Source organism: Pimephales promelas, chromosome 13 (genome assembly GCF_988280905.1).
Source record: "Pimephales promelas chromosome 13, fPimPro1.hap1.1, whole genome shotgun sequence".
In the NCBI taxonomy this organism is placed as follows: Eukaryota; Metazoa; Chordata; class Actinopteri; order Cypriniformes; family Leuciscidae; genus Pimephales; species Pimephales promelas.
Genome location: NC_142781.1, coordinates 3,688,167 through 3,704,380, shown reverse-complemented (window position 1 = coordinate 3,704,380; position 16,214 = coordinate 3,688,167). Strand labels below are relative to the sequence as shown.

The 16,214-nt window shown below is 46.1% G+C and overlaps 13 non-coding genes across 13 annotated transcripts; 9 read left to right on the top strand and 4 right to left on the bottom strand.

Annotated features, from left to right (window-relative positions):
- Positions 1 to 556: 556 nt before the first annotated feature.
- On the top strand, positions 557 to 628 carry trnad-guc (transfer RNA aspartic acid (anticodon GUC)). Its single transcript has one exon. It is a non-coding gene; the product is annotated as a tRNA-Asp (tRNA).
- A 2,838-nt stretch (positions 629 to 3,466) lies between these two features.
- trnad-guc (transfer RNA aspartic acid (anticodon GUC)) lies at positions 3,467 to 3,538 on the top strand. The gene has a single exon. It is a non-coding gene; the product is annotated as a tRNA-Asp (tRNA).
- Positions 3,539 to 4,003: 465 nt separating this feature from the next.
- LOC148974474 (U5 spliceosomal RNA) lies at positions 4,004 to 4,119 on the bottom strand. Its single transcript, XR_016146163.1, has one exon. It is a non-coding gene; the product is annotated as a U5 spliceosomal RNA (small nuclear RNA).
- A 700-nt stretch (positions 4,120 to 4,819) lies between these two features.
- On the top strand, positions 4,820 to 4,891 carry trnad-guc (transfer RNA aspartic acid (anticodon GUC)). The gene has a single exon. It is a non-coding gene; the product is annotated as a tRNA-Asp (tRNA).
- Positions 4,892 to 5,507: 616 nt separating this feature from the next.
- Positions 5,508 to 5,579, top strand: trnad-guc (transfer RNA aspartic acid (anticodon GUC)). Its single transcript has one exon. It is a non-coding gene; the product is annotated as a tRNA-Asp (tRNA).
- Positions 5,580 to 6,044: 465 nt separating this feature from the next.
- Positions 6,045 to 6,160, bottom strand: LOC148974471 (U5 spliceosomal RNA). The gene has a single exon (XR_016146162.1). It is a non-coding gene; the product is annotated as a U5 spliceosomal RNA (small nuclear RNA).
- A 700-nt stretch (positions 6,161 to 6,860) lies between these two features.
- On the top strand, positions 6,861 to 6,932 carry trnad-guc (transfer RNA aspartic acid (anticodon GUC)). Its single transcript has one exon. It is a non-coding gene; the product is annotated as a tRNA-Asp (tRNA).
- A 2,150-nt stretch (positions 6,933 to 9,082) lies between these two features.
- Positions 9,083 to 9,154, top strand: trnad-guc (transfer RNA aspartic acid (anticodon GUC)). Its single transcript has one exon. It is a non-coding gene; the product is annotated as a tRNA-Asp (tRNA).
- Positions 9,155 to 9,619: 465 nt separating this feature from the next.
- Positions 9,620 to 9,735, bottom strand: LOC148974468 (U5 spliceosomal RNA). The gene has a single exon (XR_016146160.1). It is a non-coding gene; the product is annotated as a U5 spliceosomal RNA (small nuclear RNA).
- A 700-nt stretch (positions 9,736 to 10,435) lies between these two features.
- On the top strand, positions 10,436 to 10,507 carry trnad-guc (transfer RNA aspartic acid (anticodon GUC)). The gene has a single exon. It is a non-coding gene; the product is annotated as a tRNA-Asp (tRNA).
- A 2,838-nt stretch (positions 10,508 to 13,345) lies between these two features.
- On the top strand, positions 13,346 to 13,417 carry trnad-guc (transfer RNA aspartic acid (anticodon GUC)). The gene has a single exon. It is a non-coding gene; the product is annotated as a tRNA-Asp (tRNA).
- Positions 13,418 to 13,882: 465 nt separating this feature from the next.
- LOC148974465 (U5 spliceosomal RNA) lies at positions 13,883 to 13,998 on the bottom strand. Its single transcript, XR_016146159.1, has one exon. It is a non-coding gene; the product is annotated as a U5 spliceosomal RNA (small nuclear RNA).
- A 700-nt stretch (positions 13,999 to 14,698) lies between these two features.
- On the top strand, positions 14,699 to 14,770 carry trnad-guc (transfer RNA aspartic acid (anticodon GUC)). The gene has a single exon. It is a non-coding gene; the product is annotated as a tRNA-Asp (tRNA).
- The last annotated feature ends 1,444 nt before the right edge of the window (positions 14,771 to 16,214 follow it).

Genomic DNA, 16,214 nt, shown 5'->3' with positions numbered 1-16,214 from the left:
AGCAAATGTAATAAGAATCTGCCCCATCACCAGATGACCGGCAAACCCTGTCTAAGAGGATGTCCCTGAATCCAGTAGTACGTGGAAGACCAGTGTCTAGAATTCGCTTGATATTTTAATGGAACTTTCTGGAGGCTAAATGAACAAACCCTTCATCTCCTTGGATTGCAGGTGGATTCCTCCACAGGAGAGGGAGAGGCATACAATGCCGTACCGCTCAGGGACACTGCTTTGACGACCGGTCCTCGTTAGTATAGTTAGTAAACCCTGTCTAAGAGGATGTCCCTGAATCCAGTAGTATGTGGAAGACCAGTGTCTAGAATTCGCATGAGGTTTTTAGGAACTTTCTGGAGGCTAAATGAACAAACCCTTTATCTCCTTGGATTGCAGGTGGATTCCTCCACAGGAGAGGGAAAGCTCCTCTTCCTGCCCCCCTTGGCCAAAATGAAAGGCTTAAATAACAATAAATCCCATAAAGCATGTCCAGTATTAATTGACTTCTCAACGGCTGAGCATACAATGCCGTACCGCTCAGGGACACTGCTGTGACGACCGGTCCTCGTTAGTATAGTGGACAGTATCTCCGCCTGTCACGCGGAAGACCGGGGTTCGATTCCCCGACGGGGAGGCTTCTTCTTTACCACGGACAAACACCTTGTATGAGCTCGTGCTCTGCCGTGGAAACTGCTGATAAAGCCAACCCTGCCGTTCAAGACTCACCTGAGGGTGGTAAGCTAATTCTATTTGAAAGGTTTTACTTTCAAGATAGCATTTGCATTGGTTTGTAATAGGTTGGTTTATGCTTGTTTGACCTAAGTTTGTGTGGCATTTCCACTATTGCATTTCCAATCTGACCAGCAGGGTTCACCAGTGTGGCCATCCGAATGCGTTGAAACATTAGAGGATGGAGCAAATGTAATAAGAATCTGCCCCATCACCAGATGACCGGCAAACCCTGTCTAAGAGGATGTCCCTGAATCCAGTAGTACGTGGAAGACCAGTGTCTAGAATTCGCTTGATATTTTAATGGAACTTTCTGGAGGCTAAATGAAAAAACCCTTCATCTCCTTGGATTGCAGGTGGATTCCTCCACAGGAGAGGGAGAGGCACACAAAGCCGTACCGCTCAGGGACACTGCTTTGACGACCGGTCCTCGTTAGTATAGTGGACAGTATCTCCGCCTGTCACGCGGAAGACCGGGGTTCGATTCCCCGATGGGGAGGCTTCTTCTTTACCACGGACAAACACCTTGTATGAGCTCGTGCTCTGCCGTGGAAACTGCTGATAAAGCCAACCCTGCCGTTCAAGACTCACCTGAGGGTGGTAAGCTAATTCTATTTGAAAGGTTTTACTTTCAAGATAGCATTTGCATTGGTTTGTAAAAGTTTGGTTTATGCATGTTTGACCTAAGTTTGTGTGGCATTTCCACTATTGCATTTCCAATCTGACCAGCAGGGTTCACCAGTGTGGCCATCCGAATGCGTTGAAACATTAGAGGATGGAGCAAATGTAATAAGAATCTGCCCCATCACCAGATGACTGGCAAACCCTGTCTAAGAGGATGTCCCTGAATCCAGTAGTACGTGGAAGACCAGTGTCTAGAATTCGCATGAGATTTTTAGGAACTTTCTGGAGGCTAAATGAACAAACCCTTCATATCCTTGGATTGCAGGTGGATTCCTCCACAGGAGAGGGAGAGCTCCTCTTCCTGCCCCTCTTGGCCAAAATGAAAGGCTTAAATAACAATAACTCCCATAAAGCATGTCCAGTATTAATTGACTTCTCAACGGCTGAGCATACAATGCCGTACCGCTCAGGGACACTGCTGTGACGACCGGTCCTCGTTAGTATAGCGGATAGTATCTCTGCCTGTCACGCGGAAGACCGGGGTTCGATTCCCCGACGGGGAGGCTTCTTCTTTACCACGGACAAAAACCTTGTATGAGCTCATGCTCTGCCGTGGAAACTGCTGATAAAGCCAACCCTGCCGTTCAAGTCTCACCTGAGGGTGGTAAGCTAATTCTATTTGAAAGGTTTTACTTTCAAGATAGCATTTGCATTGGTTTGTAAAAGGTTGGTTTATGCATGTTTGACCTAAGTTTGTGTGGCATTTCCACTGTTGCATTTCCAATCTGACCAGCAGGGTTCACCAATGTGGCCATCCGAATGCGTTGAAACATTAGAGGATGGAGCAAATGTAATAAGAATCTGCCCGATCACCAGATGACCGGCACACCCTGTCTAAGAGGATGTCCCTGAATCCAGTAGTACGTGGAAGACCAGTGTCTGGAATTCGCATGAGATTTTTAGGAACTTTCTGGAGGCTAAATGAACAAACCCTTCATCTCCTTGGATTGCAGGTAGATTCCTCCACAGGAAGGCTTCTTCTTTACCATGGACAAACACCTTGTATGAGCTCATGCTCTGCCGTGGAAACTACTGATAAAGCCAACCCTGCCGTTCAAGACTCACCTGAGGGTGGTAAGCTAATTCTATTTGAAAGGTTTTACTTTCAAGATAGCATTTGCATTGGTTTGTAAAAGGTTGGTTTATGCATGTTTGACCTAAGTTTGTGTGGCATTTCCACTGTTGCATTTCCAATCTGACCAGCAGGGTTCACCAGTGTGGCCATCCGAATGCGTTGAAACATTAGAGGATGGAGCAAATGTAATAAGAATCTGCCCCATCACCAGATGACCTGCAAACCCTGTCTAAGAGGATGTCCCTGAATCCAGTAGTACGTGGAAGACCAGTGTCTGGAATTCGCATGAGATTTTTAAGAACTTTCTGGAGGCTAAATGAACAAACCCTTCATCTCCTTGGATTGCAGGTAGATTCCTCCACAGGAATGCTTCTTCTTTACCACGGACAAACACCTTGTATGAGCTCGTGCTCTGCCGTGGAAACTGCTGATAAAGCCAACCCTGCCGTTCAAGACTCACCTGAGGGTGGTAAGCTAATTCTATTTGAAAGGTTTTACTTTCAAGATAGCATTTGCATTGGTTTGTAAAAGTTTGGTTTATGCATGTTTGACCTAAGTTTGTGTGGCATTTCCACTATTGCATTTCCAATCTGACCAGCAGGGGTCACCAGTGTGGCCATCCGAATGCGTTGAAACATTAGAGGATGGAGCAAATGTAATAAGAATCTGCCCGATCACCAGATGACCGGCACACCCTGTCTAAGAGGATGTCCCTGAATCCAGTAGTACGTGGAAGACCAGTGTCTGGAATTCGCATGAGATTTTTAGGAACTTTCTGGAGGCTAAATGAACAAACCCTTCATATCCTTGGATTGCAGGTAGATTCCTCCACAGGAGAGGGAGAGCTCCTCTTCCTGCCCCTCTTGGCCAAAATGAAAGGCTTAGATAACAATAACTCCCATAAAGCATGTCCAGTATTAATTGACTTCTCAACGGCTGAGCATACAATGCCGTACCGCTCAGGGACACTGCTGTGACGACCGGTCCTCGTTAGTATAGTGGACAGTATCTCCGCCTGTCACGCGGAAGACCGGGGTTCGATTCCCCGACGGGGAGGCTTCTTCTTTACCACGGACAAACACCTTGTATGAGCTCATGCTCTGCCGTGAAAACTGCTGATAAAGCCAACCCTGCCGTTCAAGTCTCACCTGAGGGTGGTAAGCTAATTCTATTTGAAAGGTTTTACTTTCAAGATAGCATTTGCATTGGTTTGTAAAAGGTTGGTTTATGCATGTTTGACCTGAGTTTGTGTGGCATTTCCAGTGTTGCATTTCCAATCTGACCAGCAGGGGTCACCAGTGTGGCCTTCCGAATGCGTTGAAACAGTTAATCAATTTGCAAAGCAATCAGTTGAAAGCTTTGAAAAGCTTTGTTTCTCCCAACACTACCCTTTTGTGTTTCGTAAACCTTACAATCATTCTGCTGACCCAAGATTTGAAGTTGTGAACTGGGAAAGTGGCAATGGTTTGACCAAAACCCAGCTCCAAACAAAAAGTCTTCTGTTTTTGAACAAAGGCATTTAGCTCTACTGTGAGCAGAGCATCCAAAAATACCAATAACTCGCAAACGTTCCCCTCCACGGAAATCTTTAGTAAAAGGCGAAAGATTTATGCGTGAATGAAGAGAAACTCGAGCTGTAACCATGAGACGTTGGGACAATGTGCTATCACACACATGCCACCATGCTCAGCAAGGGTAATGTCTGGTGCAGGCTCCTCCCACCCAGCTTTTTGTCTTTTTTTGTTAAAAACAATAATATAGCCATTTCCATTAGAGGATGGAGCAAATGTAATAAGAATCTGCCCCATCACCAGATGACCGGCAAACCCTGTCTAAGAGGATGTCCCTGAATCCAGTAGTACGTGGAAGACCAGTGTCTAGAATTCGCTTGATATTTTAATGGAACTTTCTGGAGGCTAAATGAACAAACCCTTCATCTCCTTGGATTGCAGGTGGATTCCTCCACAGGAGAGGGAGAGGCATACAATGCCGTACCGCTCAGGGACACTGCTTTGACGACCGGTCCTCGTTAGTATAGTTAGTAAACCCTGTCTAAGAGGATGTCCCTGAATCCAGTAGTATGTGGAAGACCAGTGTCTAGAATTCGCATGAGGTTTTTAGGAACTTTCTGGAGGCTAAATGAACAAACCCTTTATCTCCTTGGATTGCAGGTGGATTCCTCCACAGGAGAGGGAAAGCTCCTCTTCCTGCCCCCCTTGGCCAAAATGAAAGGCTTAAATAACAATAACTCCCATAAAGCATGTCCAGTATTAATTGACTTCTCAACGGCTGAGCATACAATGCCGTACCGCTCAGGGACACTGCTGTGACGACCGGTCCTCGTTAGTATAGTGGACAGTATTTCCGCCTGTCACGCGGAAGACCGGGGTTCGATTCCCCGACGGGGAGGCTTCTTCTTTACCACGGACAAACACCTTGTATGAGCTCGTGCTCTGCCGTGGAAACTGCTGATAAAGCCAACCCTGCCGTTCAAGACTCACCTGAGGGTGGTAAGCTAATTCTATTTGAAAGGTTTTACGTTCAAGATAGCATTTGCATTGGTTTGTAAAAGTTTGGTTTATGCATGTTTGACCTAAGTTTGTGTGGCATTTCCACTATTGCATTTCCAATCTGACCAGCAGGGGTCACCAGTGTGGCCATCCGAATGCGTTGAAACATTAGAGGATGGAGCAAATGTAATAAGAATCTGCCCGATCACCAGATGACCGGCACACCCTGTCTAAGAGGATGTCCCTGAATCCAGTAGTACGTGGAAGACCAGTGTCTGGAATTCGCATGAGATTTTTAGGAACTTTCTGGAGGCTAAATGAACAAACCCTTCATATCCTTGGATTGCAGGTAGATTCCTCCACAGGAGAGGGAGAGCTCCTCTTCCTGCCCCTCTTGGCCAAAATGAAAGGCTTAGATAACAATAACTCCCATAAAGCATGTCCAGTATTAATTGACTTCTCAACGGCTGAGCATACAATGCCGTACCGCTCAGGGACACTGCTGTGACGACCGGTCCTCGTTAGTATAGTGGACAGTATCTCCGCCTGTCACGCGGAAGACCGGGGTTCGATTCCCCGACGGGGAGGCTTCTTCTTTACCACGGACAAACACCTTGTATGAGCTCATGCTCTGCCGTGGAAACTGCTGATAAAGCCAACCCTGCCGTTCAAGTCTCACCTGAGGGTGGTAAGCTAATTCTATTTGAAAGGTTTTACTTTCAAGATAGCATTTGCATTGGTTTGTAAAAGGTTGGTTTATGCATGTTTGACCTGAGTTTGTTTGGCATTTCCAGTGTTGCATTTCCAATCTGACCAGCAGGGGTCACCAGTGTGGCCTTCCGAATGCGTTGAAACAGTTAATCAATTTGCAAAGCAATCAGTTGAAAGCTTTGAAAAGCTTTGTTTCTCCCAACACTACCCTTTTGTGTTTCGTAAACCTTACAATCATTCTGCTGACCCAAGATTTGAAGTTGTGAACTGGGAAAGTGGCAATGGTTTGACCAAAACCCAGCTCCAAACAAAAAGTCTTCTGTTTTTGAACAAAGGCATTTAGCTCTACTGTGAGCAGAGCATCCAAAAATACCAATAACTCGCAAACGTTCCCCTCCACGGAAATCTTTAGTAAAAGGCGAAAGATTTATGCGTGAATGAAGAGAAACTCGAGCTGTAACCATGAGACGTTGGGACAATGTGCTATCACACACATGCCACCATGCTCAGCAAGGGTAATGTCTGGTGCAGGCTCCTCCCACCCAGCTTTTTGTCTTTTTTTGTTAAAAACAATAATATAGCCATTTCCATTAGAGGATGGAGCAAATGTAATAAGAATCTGCCCCATCACCAGATGACCGGCAAACCCTGTCTAAGAGGATGTCCCTGAATCCAGTAGTACGTGGAAGACCAGTGTATAGAATTCGCTTGATATTTTAATGGAACTTTCTGGAGGCTAAATGAACAAACCCTTCATCTCCTTGGATTGCAGGTGGATTCCTCCACAGGAGAGGGAGAGGCATACAATGCCGTACCGCTCAGGGACACTGCTTTGACGACCGGTCCTCGTTAGTATAGTTAGTAAACCCTGTCTAAGAGGATGTCCCTGAATCCAGTAGTATGTGGAAGACCAGTGTCTAGAATTCGCATGAGGTTTTTAGGAACTTTCTGGAGGCTAAATGAACAAACCCTTTATCTCCTTGGATTGCAGGTGGATTCCTCCACAGGAGAGGGAAAGCTCCTCTTCCTGCCCCCCTTGGCCAAAATGAAAGGCTTAAATAACAATAACTCCCATAAAGCATGTCCAGTATTAATTGACTTCTCAACGGCTGAGCATACAATGCCGTACCGCTCAGGGACACTGCTGTGACGACCGGTCCTCGTTAGTATAGTGGACAGTATCTCCGCCTGTCACGCGGAAGACCGGGGTTCGATTCCCCGACGGGGAGGCTTCTTTTTTACCACGGACAAACACCTTGTATGAGCTCGTGCTCTGCCGTGGAAACTGCTGATAAAGCCAACCCTGCCGTTCAAGACTCACCTGAGGGTGGTAAGCTAATTCTATTTGAAAGGTTTTACTTTCAAGATAGCATTTGCATTGGTTTGTAATAGGTTGGTTTATGCATGTTTGACCTAAGTTTGTGTGGCATTTCCACTATTGCATTTCCAATCTGACCAGCAGGGTTCACCAGTGTGGCCATCCGAATGCGTTGAAACATTAGAGGATGGAGCAAATGTAATAAGAATCTGCCCCATCACCAGATGACCGGCAAACCCTGTCTAAGAGGATGTCCCTGAATCCAGTAGTACGTGGAAGACCAGTGTCTAGAATTCGCTTGATATTTTAATGGAACTTTCTGGAGGCTAAATGAAAAAACCCTTCATCTCCTTGGATTGCAGGTGGATTCCTCCACAGGAGAGGGAGAGGCACACAAAGCCGTACCGCTCAGGGACACTGCTTTGACGACCGGTCCTCGTTAGTATAGTGGACAGTATCTCCGCCTGTCACGCGGAAGACCGGGGTTCGATTCCCCGATGGGGAGGCTTCTTCTTTACCACGGACAAACACCTTGTATGAGCTCGTGCTCTGCCGTGGAAACTGCTGATAAAGCCAACCCTGCCGTTCAAGACTCACCTGAGGGTGGTAAGCTAATTCTATTTGAAAGGTTTTACTTTCAAGATAGCATTTGCATTGGTTTGTAAAAGTTTGGTTTATGCATGTTTGACCTAAGTTTGTGTGGCATTTCCACTATTGCATTTCCAATCTGACCAGCAGGGTTCACCAGTGTGGCCATCCGAATGCGTTGAAACATTAGAGGATGGAGCAAATGTAATAAGAATCTGCCCCATCACCAGATGACTGGCAAACCCTGTCTAAGAGGATGTCCCTGAATCCAGTAGTACGTGGAAGACCAGTGTCTGGAATTCGCATGAGATTTTTAGGAACTTTCTGGAGGCTAAATGAACAAACCCTTCATATCCTTGGATTGCAGGTAGATTCCTCCACAGGAAGGCTTCTTCTTTACCATGGACAAACACCTTGTATGAGCTCATGCTCTGCCGTGGAAACTACTGATAAAGCCAACCCTGCCGTTCAAGACTCACCTGAGGGTGGTAAGCTAATTCTATTTGAAAGGTTTTACTTTCAAGATAGCATTTGCATTGGTTTGTAAAAGGTTGGTTTATGCATGTTTGACCTAAGTTTGTGTGGCATTTCCACTGTTGCATTTCCAATCTGACCAGCAGGGTTCACCAGTGTGGCCATCCGAATGCGTTGAAACATTAGAGGATGGAGCAAATGTAATAAGAATCTGCCCCATCACCAGATGACCTGCAAACCCTGTCTAAGAGGATGTCCCTGAATCCAGTAGTACGTGGAAGACCAGTGTCTGGAATTCGCATGAGATTTTTAAGAACTTTCTGGAGGCTAAATGAACAAACCCTTCATCTCCTTGGATTGCAGGTAGATTCCTCCACAGGAATGCTTCTTCTTTACCACGGACAAACACCTTGGGTGAGCTCGTGCTCTGCCGTGGAAACTGCTGATAAAGCCAACCCTGCCGTTCAAGACTCACCTGAGGGTGGTAAGCTAATTCTATTTGAAAGGTTTTACGTTCAAGATAGCATTTGCATTGGTTTGTAAAAGTTTGGTTTATGCATGTTTGACCTAAGTTTGTGTGGCATTTCCACTATTGCATTTCCAATCTGACCAGCAGGGGTCACCAGTGTGGCCATCCGAATGCGTTGAAACATTAGAGGATGGAGCAAATGTAATAAGAATCTGCCCGATCACCAGATGACCGGCACACCCTGTCTAAGAGGATGTCCCTGAATCCAGTAGTACGTGGAAGACCAGTGTCTGGAATTCGCATGAGATTTTTAGGAACTTTCTGGAGGCTAAATGAACAAACCCTTCATATCCTTGGATTGCAGGTAGATTCCTCCACAGGAGAGGGAGAGCTCCTCTTCCTGCCCCTCTTGGCCAAAATGAAAGGCTTAGATAACAATAACTCCCATAAAGCATGTCCAGTATTAATTGACTTCTCAACGGCTGAGCATACAATGCCGTACCGCTCAGGGACACTGCTGTGACGACCGGTCCTCGTTAGTATAGTGGACAGTATCTCCGCCTGTCACGCGGAAGACCGGGGTTCGATTCCCCGACGGGGAGGCTTCTTCTTTACCACGGACAAACACCTTGTATGAGCTCATGCTCTGCCGTGGAAACTGCTGATAAAGCCAACCCTGCCGTTCAAGTCTCACCTGAGGGTGGTAAGCTAATTCTATTTGAAAGGTTTTACTTTCAAGATAGCATTTGCATTGGTTTGTAAAAGGTTGGTTTATGCATGTTTGACCTGAGTTTGTGTGGCATTTCCAGTGTTGCATTTCCAATCTGACCAGCAGGGGTCACCAGTGTGGCCTTCCGAATGCGTTGAAACAGTTAATCAATTTGCAAAGCAATCAGTTGAAAGCTTTGAAAAGCTTTGTTTCTCCCAACACTACCCTTTTGTGTTTCGTAAACCTTACAATCATTCTGCTGACCCAAGATTTGAAGTTGTGAACTGGGAAAGTGGCAATGGTTTGACCAAAACCCAGCTCCAAACAAAAAGTCTTCTGTTTTTGAACAAAGGCATTTAGCTCTACTGTGAGCAGAGCATCCAAAAATACCAATAACTCGCAAACGTTCCCCTCCACGGAAATCTTTAGTAAAAGGCGAAAGATTTATGCGTGAATGAAGAGAAACTCGAGCTGTAACCATGAGACGTTGGGACAATGTGCTATCACACACATGCCACCATGCTCAGCAAGGGTAATGTCTGGTGCAGGCTCCTCCCACCCAGCTTTTTGTCTTTTTTTGTTAAAAACAATAATATAGCCATTTCCATTAGAGGATGGAGCAAATGTAATAAGAATCTGCCCCATCACCAGATGACCGGCAAACCCTGTCTAAGAGGATGTCCCTGAATCCAGTAGTACGTGGAAGACCAGTGTCTAGAATTCGCTTGATATTTTAATGGAACTTTCTGGAGGCTAAATGAACAAACCCTTCATCTCCTTGGATTGCAGGTGGATTCCTCCACAGGAGAGGGAGAGGCATACAATGCCGTACCGCTCAGGGACACTGCTTTGACGACCGGTCCTCGTTAGTATAGTTAGTAAACCCTGTCTAAGAGGATGTCCCTGAATCCAGTAGTATGTGGAAGACCAGTGTCTAGAATTCGCATGAGGTTTTTAGGAACTTTCTGGAGGCTAAATGAACAAACCCTTTATCTCCTTGGATTGCAGGTGGATTCCTCCACAGGAGAGGGAAAGCTCCTCTTCCTGCCCCCCTTGGCCAAAATGAAAGGCTTAAATAACAATAACTCCCATAAAGCATGTCCAGTATTAATTGACTTCTCAACGGCTGAGCATACAATGCCGTACCGCTCAGGGACACTGCTGTGACGACCGGTCCTCGTTAGTATAGTGGACAGTATCTCCGCCTGTCACGCGGAAGACCGGGGTTCGATTCCCCGACGGGGAGGCTTCTTCTTTACCACGGACAAACACCTTGTATGAGCTCGTGCTCTGCCGTGGAAACTGCTGATAAAGCCAACCCTGCCGTTCAAGACTCACCTGAGGGTGGTAAGCTAATTCTATTTGAAAGGTTTTACTTTCAAGATAGCATTTGCATTGGTTTGTAATAGGTTGGTTTATGCATGTTTGACCTAAGTTTGTGTGGCATTTCCACTATTGCATTTCCAATCTGACTAGCAGGGTTCACCAGTGTGGCCATCCGAATGCGTTGAAACATTAGAGGATGGAGCAAATGTAATAAGAATCTGCCCCATCACCAGATGACCGGCAAACCCTGTCTAAGAGGATGTCCCTGAATCCAGTAGTACGTGGAAGACCAGTGTCTAGAATTCGCTTGATATTTTAATGGAACTTTCTGGAGGCTAAATGAAAAAACCCTTCATCTCCTTGGATTGCAGGTGGATTCCTCCACAGGAGAGGGAGAGGCACACAAAGCCGTACCGCTCAGGGACACTGCTTTGACGACCGGTCCTCGTTAGTATAGTGGACAGTATCTCCGCCTGTCACGCGGAAGACCGGGGTTCGATTCCCCGATGGGGAGGCTTCTTCTTTACCACGGACAAACACCTTGTATGAGCTCGTGCTCTGCCGTGGAAACTGCTGATAAAGCCAACCCTGCCGTTCAAGACTCACCTGAGGGTGGTAAGCTAATTCTATTTGAAAGGTTTTACTTTCAAGATAGCATTTGCATTGGTTTGTAAAAGTTTGGTTTATGCATGTTTGACCTAAGTTTGTGTGGCATTTCCACTATTGCATTTCCAATCTGACCAGCAGGGTTCACCAGTGTGGCCATCCGAATGCGTTGAAACATTAGAGGATGGAGCAAATGTAATAAGAATCTGCCCCATCACCAGATGACTGGCAAACCCTGTCTAAGAGGATGTCCCTGAATCCAGTAGTACGTGGAAGACCAGTGTCTAGAATTCGTATGAGATTTTTAGGAACTTTCTGGAGGCTAAATGAACAAACCCTTCATATCCTTGGATTGCAGGTGGATTCCTCCACAGGAGAGGGAGAGCTCCTCTTCCTGCCCCTCTTGGCCAAAATGAAAGGCTTAAATAACAATAACTCCCATAAAGCATGTCCAGTATTAATTGACTTCTCAACGGCTGAGCATACAATGCCGTACCGCTCAGGGACACTGCTGTGACGACCGGTCCTCGTTAGTATAGCGGACAGTATCTCTGCCTGTCACGCGGAAGACCGGGGTTCGATTCCCCGACGGGGAGGCTTCTTCTTTACCACGGACAAACACCTTGTATGAGCTCATGCTCTGCCGTGGAAACTGCTGATAAAGCCAACCCTGCCGTTCAAGTCTCACCTGAGGGTGGTAAGCTAATTCTATTTGAAAGGTTTTACTTTCAAGATAGCATTTGCATTGGTTTTTAAAAGGTTGGTTTATGCATGTTTGACCTAAGTTTGTGTGGCATTTCCACTATTGCATTTCCAATCTGACCAGCAGGGTTCACCAGTGTGGCCATCCGAATGCGTTGAAACATTAGAGGATGGAGCAAATGTAATAAGAATCTGCCCCATCACCAGATGACTGGCAAACCCTGTCTAAGAGGATGTCCCTGAATCCAGTAGTACGTGGAAGACCAGTGTCTGGAATTCGCATGAGATTTTTAGGAACTTTCTGGAGGCTAAATGAACAAACCCTTCATATCCTTGGATTGCAGGTAGATTCCTCCACAGGAAGGCTTCTTCTTTACCATGGACAAACACCTTGTATGAGCTCATGCTCTGCCGTGGAAACTACTGATAAAGCCAACCCTGCCGTTCAAGACTCACCTGAGGGTGGTAAGCTAATTCTATTTGAAAGGTTTTACTTTCAAGATAGCATTTGCATTGGTTTGTAAAAGGTTGGTTTATGCATGTTTGACCTAAGTTTGTGTGGCATTTCCACTGTTGCATTTCCAATCTGACCAGCAGGGTTCACCAGTGTGGCCATCCGAATGCGTTGAAACATTAGAGGATGGAGCAAATGTAATAAGAATCTGCCCCATCACCAGATGACCTGCAAACCCTGTCTAAGAGGATGTCCCTGAATCCAGTAGTACGTGGAAGACCAGTGTCTGGAATTCGCATGAGATTTTTAAGAACTTTCTGGAGGCTAAATGAACAAACCCTTCATCTCCTTGGATTGCAGGTAGATTCCTCCACAGGAATGCTTCTTCTTTACCACGTACAAACACCTTGGGTGAGCTCGTGCTCTGCCGTGGAAACTGCTGATAAAGCCAACCCTGCCGTTCAAGACTCACCTGAGGGTGGTAAGCTAATTCTATTTGAAAGGTTTTACGTTCAAGATAGCATTTGCATTGGTTTGTAAAAGTTTGGTTTATGCATGTTTGACCTAAGTTTGTGTGGCATTTCCACTATTGCATTTCCAATCTGACCAGCAGGGGTCACCAGTGTGGCCATCCGAATGCGTTGAAACATTAGAGGATGGAGCAAATGTAATAAGAATCTGCCCGATCACCAGATGACCGGCACACCCTGTCTAAGAGGATGTCCCTGAATCCAGTAGTACGTGGAAGACCAGTGTCTGGAATTCGCATGAGATTTTTAGGAACTTTCTGGAGGCTAAATGAACAAACCCTTCATATCCTTGGATTGCAGGTAGATTCCTCCACAGGAGAGGGAGAGCTCCTCTTCCTGCCCCTCTTGGCCAAAATGAAAGGCTTAGATAACAATAACTCCCATAAAGCATGTCCAGTATTAATTGACTTCTCAACGGCTGAGCATACAATGCCGTACCGCTCAGGGACACTGCTGTGACGACCGGTCCTCGTTAGTATAGTGGACAGTATCTCCGCCTGTCACGCGGAAGACCGGGGTTCGATTCCCCGACGGGGAGGCTTCTTCTTTACCACGGACAAACACCTTGTATGAGCTCATGCTCTGCCGTGGAAACTGCTGATAAAGCCAACCCTGCCGTTCAAGTCTCACCTGAGGGTGGTAAGCTAATTCTATTTGAAAGGTTTTACTTTCAAGATAGCATTTGCATTGGTTTGTAAAAGGTTGGTTTATGCATGTTTGACCTGAGTTTGTGTGGCATTTCCAGTGTTGCATTTCCAATCTGACCAGCAGGGGTCACCAGTGTGGCCTTCCGAATGCGTTGAAACAGTTAATCAATTTGCAAAGCAATCAGTTGAAAGCTTTGAAAAGCTTTGTTTCTCCCAACACTACCCTTTTGTGTTTCGTAAACCTTACAATCATTCTGCTGACCCAAGATTTGAAGTTGTGAACTGGGAAAGTGGCAATGGTTTGACCAAAACCCAGCTCCAAACAAAAAGTCTTCTGTTTTTGAACAAAGGCATTTAGCTCTACTGTGAGCAGAGCATCCAAAAATACCAATAACTCGCAAACGTTCCCCTCCACGGAAATCTTTAGTAAAAGGCGAAAGATTTATGCGTGAATGAAGAGAAACTCGAGCTGTAACCATGAGACGTTGGGACAATGTGCTATCACACACATGCCACCATGCTCAGCAAGGGTAATGTCTGGTGCAGGCTCCTCCCACCCAGCTTTTTGTCTTTTTTTGTTAAAAACAATAATATAGCCATTTCCATTAGAGGATGGAGCAAATGTAATAAGAATCTGCCCCATCACCAGATGACCGGCAAACCCTGTCTAAGAGGATGTCCCTGAATCCAGTAGTACGTGGAAGACCAGTGTCTAGAATTCGCTTGATATTTTAATGGAACTTTCTGGAGGCTAAATGAACAAACCCTTCATCTCCTTGGATTGCAGGTGGATTCCTCCACAGGAGAGGGAGAGGCATACAATGCCGTACCGCTCAGGGACACTGCTTTGACGACCGGTCCTCGTTAGTATAGTTAGTAAACCCTGTCTAAGAGGATGTCCCTGAATCCAGTAGTATGTGGAAGACCAGTGTCTAGAATTCGCATGAGGTTTTTAGGAACTTTCTGGAGGCTAAATGAACAAACCCTTTATCTCCTTGGATTGCAGGTGGATTCCTCCACAGGAGAGGGAAAGCTCCTCTTCCTGCCCCCCTTGGCCAAAATGAAAGGCTTAAATAACAATAACTCCCATAAAGCATGTCCAGTATTAATTGACTTCTCAACGGCTGAGCATACAATGCCGTACCGCTCAGGGACACTGCTGTGACGACCGGTCCTCGTTAGTATAGTGGACAGTATCTCCGCCTGTCACGCGGAAGACCGGGGTTCGATTCCCCGACGGGGAGGCTTCTTCTTTACCACGGACAAACACCTTGTATGAGCTCGTGCTCTGCCGTGGAAACTGCTGATAAAGCCAACCCTGCCGTTCAAGACTCACCTGAGGGTGGTAAGCTAATTCTATTTGAAAGGTTTTACTTTCAAGATAGCATTTGCATTGGTTTGTAATAGGTTGGTTTATGCATGTTTGACCTAAGTTTGTGTGGCATTTCCACTATTGCATTTCCAATCTGACTAGCAGGGTTCACCAGTGTGGCCATCCGAATGCGTTGAAACATTAGAGGATGGAGCAAATGTAATAAGAATCTGCCCCATCACCAGATGACCGGCAAACCCTGTCTAAGAGGATGTCCCTGAATCCAGTAGTACGTGGAAGACCAGTGTCTAGAATTCGCTTGATATTTTAATGGAACTTTCTGGAGGCTAAATGAAAAAACCCTTCATCTCCTTGGATTGCAGGTGGATTCCTCCACAGGAGAGGGAGAGGCACACAAAGCCGTACCGCTCAGGGACACTGCTTTGACGACCGGTCCTCGTTAGTATAGTGGACAGTATCTCCGCCTGTCACGCGGAAGACCGGGGTTCGATTCCCCGATGGGGAGGCTTCTTCTTTACCACGGACAAACACCTTGTATGAGCTCGTGCTCTGCCGTGGAAACTGCTGATAAAGCCAACCCTGCCGTTCAAGACTCACCTGAGGGTGGTAAGCTAATTCTATTTGAAAGGTTTTACTTTCAAGATAGCATTTGCATTGGTTTGTAAAAGTTTGGTTTATGCATGTTTGACCTAAGTTTGTGTGGCATTTCCACTATTGCATTTCCAATCTGACCAGCAGGGTTCACCAGTGTGGCCATCCGAATGCGTTGAAACATTAGAGGATGGAGCAAATGTAATAAGAATCTGCCCCATCACCAGATGACTGGCAAACCCTGTCTAAGAGGATGTCCCTGAATCCAGTAGTACGTGGAAGACCAGTGTCTAGAATTCGTATGAGATTTTTAGGAACTTTCTGGAGGCTAAATGAACAAACCCTTCATATCCTTGGATTGCAGGTGGATTCCTCCACAGGAGAGGGAGAGCTCCTCTTCCTGCCCCTCTTGGCCAAAATGAAAGGCTTAAATAACAATAACTCCCATAAAGCATGTCCAGTATTAATTGACTTCTCAACGGCTGAGCATACAATGCCGTACCGCTCAGGGACACTGCTGTGACGACCGGTCCTCGTTAGTATAGCGGACAGTATCTCTGCCTGTCACGCGGAAGACCGGGGTTCGATTCCCCGACGGGGAGGCTTCTTCTTTACCACGGACAAACACCTTGTATGAGCTCATGCTCTGCCGTGGAAACTGCTGATAAAGCCAACCCTGCCGTTCAAGTCTCACCTGAGGGTGGTAAGCTAATTCTATTTGAAAGGTTTTACTTTCAAGATAGCATTTGCATTGGTTTGTAAAA